A 5,369-nucleotide genomic window follows, 5' to 3' on the forward strand; every position below is an offset into this window, starting at 1 on the left:
TAAGTGGTACTAAGCCTGATAACTCCCCCTCTACCCTTAAGAGACTTTGCTCATCATGCTTTCAAGTTATGGGTAAGAGGGCAACCTTCATCTATGAAACCTCGTGAGGTAAGACAAGGTACATCAAGCTTAGTGACGTTACACAAGCGCTTCTTGGGAGGCAACCCAAGTGTTTATTGTTTTCTTAGCCGCTAGTTTAGTGTTTGCATGAATAACGTGTTGAGTGTTGGTGTCGATATGTTTTGATGCATTGCTGTATGTTTTCTTGTGGATTTTCGATGTCATTGCTCTTTCATGTGGATTTGGCAAAGTTTCTTGTCATGCGATTAGTTTCTCATGTTTTCAGTGGTATATTTTGCATAATAGAGCAGGCTCTGAGTGTGTTAACATGGTCAGCAATTTTCTGCTTAGCTTGCAGAGTTTTTAAGGCATCCAGAGAAAATGCATGGGCGTGTAGAATTTCCACAAGCTTGTAGATTTGCACTGTAAGCTCATCCAAAGAAGGAACATGGGCGTGGATGCGTCCCTGTGAATGACTTTGTGACACCCGCATACCAATGGGTAATTTCTATACGGGTGTATGTTTTCCTGCAGAGAGTTAGAAATTTTTCACGAGAGCACACATGGGCGTGGATATTTCCCGCACGCCCGTGTGGATCTCTGAAGAAGAGACCTCCTCCATGTAGAGAATACACCGGGCCTTGTGAACTGGCTAGTAATAATCTACACCCGTCTGGAATGTCAACACGGTCTTGTTAAACACTTAGAGAATTTTCTCAGTTGGACAAGGGAGCCACAGGGGCGTGCGGCTGCCCCTGAGGGTCGGGCGCATGGGCGTGGATAATTTCCACAAACCCATGCGGATGCATTCAGAGACATTGTGTGTTTTCCAGAGAGCACACAGGGGCGTGTATCTGCCCCTGTGAAGCTCTCTTGTAGAGGCGCACTAGCGTGGGTAATTTCCCCGCGCCTGTGCGGATGTACAGAAAGTCAAGAAGCGCGAGTTTCTTTTAAAGTCTCATCATTACCCTTCATTTTCACACTACTAATTCGTCTGAAAGTACACTCACACTCTTCCCCGATCTAGTTCCACCATTTTGGATGGATTTTCATTGGTTTGTCAGGCCGATTCCAAGTTTTTATAGTTCAACTTGTCGGTAAGCCCTATATCCTTCTTCTCTTCGCCAATTCTTTATTTTAGTCAATGAAACTGGATAATATTGTTTGATTTCTACAATTAAAGCGGATTTGCATACATAGAAAAAATTAGAAACGATTAAACTATGTATTTTTGGATTTTTGAGGTGCGGCCATGCGGTTTTCACGCCCCGTGGATACACACGGGCGTGTGGAAATTCCACACGATCATGCGGATTTTTGCAGTTTGTTTACTCAATTTTCTTTCAAGTTTTGTAGATTATGGCACCTCGGTCAAAGAAGAAAGCTGATAAATGGCCGCGTGAGTTATCTCCTGAGCCCAAAAGCAAGAGATTTACTATTCCCAAGCATCAAGTGCGCTTTGAGCGATTATCGAGGTTGAGATTTGGACAATCTCGCCTCCTAGATACTAGTACTCTGTGGGATATACAGCAGGGAGCTGAGTTAGCAGATGAGGTCGAGGATCTCATTTCAGTGCGTGGTTGGAGGCAGTTACTGTTGATCAAGGAGCCAGCCATTCGTGTACTCACTCTTGAGGTCCTATCATCATTCGAGATTGACAGATCTTATTTGCAATTTGATCGGATTGATGCCATTCAGTTTAGAGCATTTAGGCATCACTATAGCATGAGCATTACTCAGTTTTCAGTTCTGCTCGGCTTGTACAAGAAGGCATTTACAGACATTGAGGAGTATGCCGAGTTACCTACAGATTACCCTGGAGCCTTGACCTCGCATAGAGCATACAGAGCATTGTGTGGTCAAGGCCAGTATGAGCCGGGGGTATCCAAGGCCACATGCCTTTCTCGACCTGTGTATCGATATTTGCATGCTATTCTGAGCAGGTCGGTGAATGACCGTGGTGATAGCACTGTCGTTTTTAGCCGGTAGGAGCTATTATACCTGTCCTCCATTGTTCAGAGCACACCGATTCATCTAGGGCACATTATCACGAAGTATATATGACATCAGGGACAGCACGTCAGATTGTGATCGATCTTCATGGGTCCATACATTATGATACTAGTTATGGGCATGGGTCTCCTAGACGCGATTCGTGGGGCCAAGAAGACTAGTATACCTGCTCCACTTAGCTTGGAGATGATGAGATTGATGGGGATGATCCGCAGAGTCTTGTCAGGGGGTGTATGCTCTGAGTACCCCTACCCCAGAGGGAGTAGAGGGAGGAGATGATCCAGGCGAGGGTTCTTAGCCTGCCCCTAGCCCCAGCCGGCACCTCCTTTGGCAGAGAAGCCACCCCCTACACACATGTTTTCACCATCTTGAGCCTATGATCGCTTTGAGAGGCTCGAGAGTGTGGTGGGGGTGCTACGAAAAGAGATTGCTGAGGTCCGGGTTACACAAGCCGCGCAGTACACAGAGTTTTCGGCATGTTTTGACACATTACAACAGATTCTTGAGCAAGATGTTACCTCATCATTTGTTCTGAGACCGCGGACTCCCCCAACTCCTCCAGCATCATCTTCTCCTGATCCTCCTGCACCTTTTGAGTATCCAGCAGTAGCAGAGCCGACAGTGGATGACATCGACATTTGACTTTATTTTTCATTTCTTTACTTTTGCATTTTATTTTGGACTTGTGTACTCAGAAAGGACTTTTCTTCTGAATTTCCCTTATTTATATAATGCTCTTTTTGCATGTTTTGGTGAACATAAGGCCAAGCACTTTTAATATTTCCTTCATATATACTTCAATGTTTTAATTTTTGCTTGAGGACAAGCAAAAGCTTAAGTGTGGGGGAGTTTGATAAGTGCTTGTGTGATAAGAATGTGAAGTATTCTTTCCTTATGATGAGCATTACTTTTATCAAGTTTTAGTGCTAATATGTGTGCATTTATGTTACTTTCATGCGTATAGGGTTGTGAAGCCAAATGTTAAAGAAAGAAGCCAATGTAGGTTGTGAACACACTATTTGGAGGAAATCTTGAGAAGGTTCAAGAGCGAAGTCATAAGTTGGGTTCAAGATGCAAGAATGTGTGGCAACCTTCTTGTATTCAACTTAGCACAATGATTTGGAGGTACACAAAGGCAGTCACATTCGAGTATCTCAGCTTTTGCATTGATAGCAAGATCTTCACCAATGAAGCCGTTTATTAAAGAAGCAAGGTGATCTATGACGTAAACGTGTGCCCATTTACGTTAGCTCAATGAAAACATGGATTTGGGAGTGTTTCGGGTTGCTATTGTAGCAGGTTCTATTCATAGTCGGCTAAAAGGGTTAAGTTTAGAGAATCCATACGGGCATGTGGACATTATCCATGCCCGTGTGGAATTTCTACAAGCTCATGTGGAGAATCCACAGGGGCGTGTAGATGCCAGATTCCAACACTATTTAAGGCTGATTTCAGCTCCGATTTCAGAAATTCAGAGAATCCACACGGGTGTACGGAACATCCACAGGGTCGTGTGGATGCCCGATTCCAACCCTTTAAAAGCCGTGATTCAGCCCCGATTTCTCCATCTTTTCCCCTTATCTTTTCTTCCACCTTTCCCCATCTTTGGAGGTGCCGGCGGCTAGGGTTTGGAGAGGCTTTGGCAAGGCTTTGGAGAGGTTTGACGGTCTTCGACACCGTGTTTACTTTAGAAAAGAGCTATTGGGGGAGCTTTTGTTGGCACCGATTTGGTGAGGTGTGCCCTAGGTTTGACAAAGGGACCTTTGAAGAAGACGCAACAGATCCACAAGACCTTCGACACGAACACAAGGGGGTTTTCATACGTAGATTTCATCTCTTTACTTTTGATTTCATTATATATTATATTTTACTCCATGGAGAGCTAAACCCCTAGTGGGTACTTGGGTATTTGTGAACCCTAGGATGTATTCGTTTCATTGAATCTCTTTATTATGATTTCAATTAATTGATGTTTATTGTGAGTTCCAATCTTGTAGGCTTGATTGTTTGAATACTCCCCTAGAGTGACATTAAACTCTTAACCTCACACTTGTATAGAATCGTAATGAGTTCTAGGGATTCCAAGTGATAAATCCTCTTCCTAGATGTAGACCTAACCCTTTGGTGTAGGTGAAAGGTCCCTAGTGACAATAAAGCCCTAGGTGCTGAAATCACTTCAACACTTCACTCCGTTGCCTCTACAACTAAGCCCCAGTGGAAGGTCATCCCTTAGCCCATTCATTCTTAATATAACTACAAAGAACTTGAGGAAATTGAGGTAGGATGAATCACACCAGAGGGGAAAAGGGGATGCTCCGCTACCTCTCGACTCACCCTCTCAACCCTCACCAATCTGGCTTTGTCTAACTCTCATGGTGTGTCACTCACTCACAAGGATTGCCAAAAAGAATTCTCAACCCTAGTGTCAATCTAAGGGACTATACAAACAATCAAGCATAGAAGATTGGAACTCAATTAACACATCAATTAATGAAAGCAATATAACAAGGTTCAATGAAACAAATACATCCTAGGGTTTACAAATCCAAGTACCCACTAGCAGGTTTAGCTCTCCATGGAGCTAGTTACAATCAATGAAATCGAATGTAAAAATAAGTAATCCATAGAAAACCCCCTCAGTAGTCATGACGATGGTCTTGTGAAGAAGCCTCTATCCATCCAAGGCTCTCTTTGTCCGGCCTAGGATACAACTCACCTGATCGGTGCTGACGAAAGCTCTCCCACTAACTTTTTTCCAAATAGAACACGATGTTAGAGCCATAGAACCTCTCCCAATCCCTAGACAATGCCTCTCCAAACCCTATCCGCCGTCCTCTCTCAAGGTGGGGAAAAGATGGAGAAAAGAATATTGAAATCGAGGCTAAAATCGGCCGTAAATAGGGCTGGAATCGGGAATCAACACGTCATGTGGATTCACCACACGGCCCGTGGAATTATCGCATAGGCGTGTGGAATTTCAACACGCCCCTGTGGGTTCTCTGGAAATCACTTTTCTCGCCCGGCTATGAACAATATCTGCTATAGTTAATTTCTACAGTGTTTGCTAAAGTACCCTGCTAAAGTACCATCCTGAAACACTCCTGAATCCATGTTTTCATCGAGGTAACATAAACGGGCACACATTTACATCATAGGTCACTTTGTTTCTTCAACAACGGCTTCATCAGTGAAGATTTTGCTATTAATGCACAAGCCAGGATACTCGAATGTGATTGCCTTTGTGTCCCTCCAAATCATTGTGCTAACTTGAATACACGGATGTTGGCACACATTCT

This window comes from Dioscorea cayenensis, chromosome 3, assembly GCF_009730915.1.
Source record: "Dioscorea cayenensis subsp. rotundata cultivar TDr96_F1 chromosome 3, TDr96_F1_v2_PseudoChromosome.rev07_lg8_w22 25.fasta, whole genome shotgun sequence".
In the NCBI taxonomy this organism is placed as follows: Eukaryota; Viridiplantae; Streptophyta; class Magnoliopsida; order Dioscoreales; family Dioscoreaceae; genus Dioscorea; species Dioscorea cayenensis.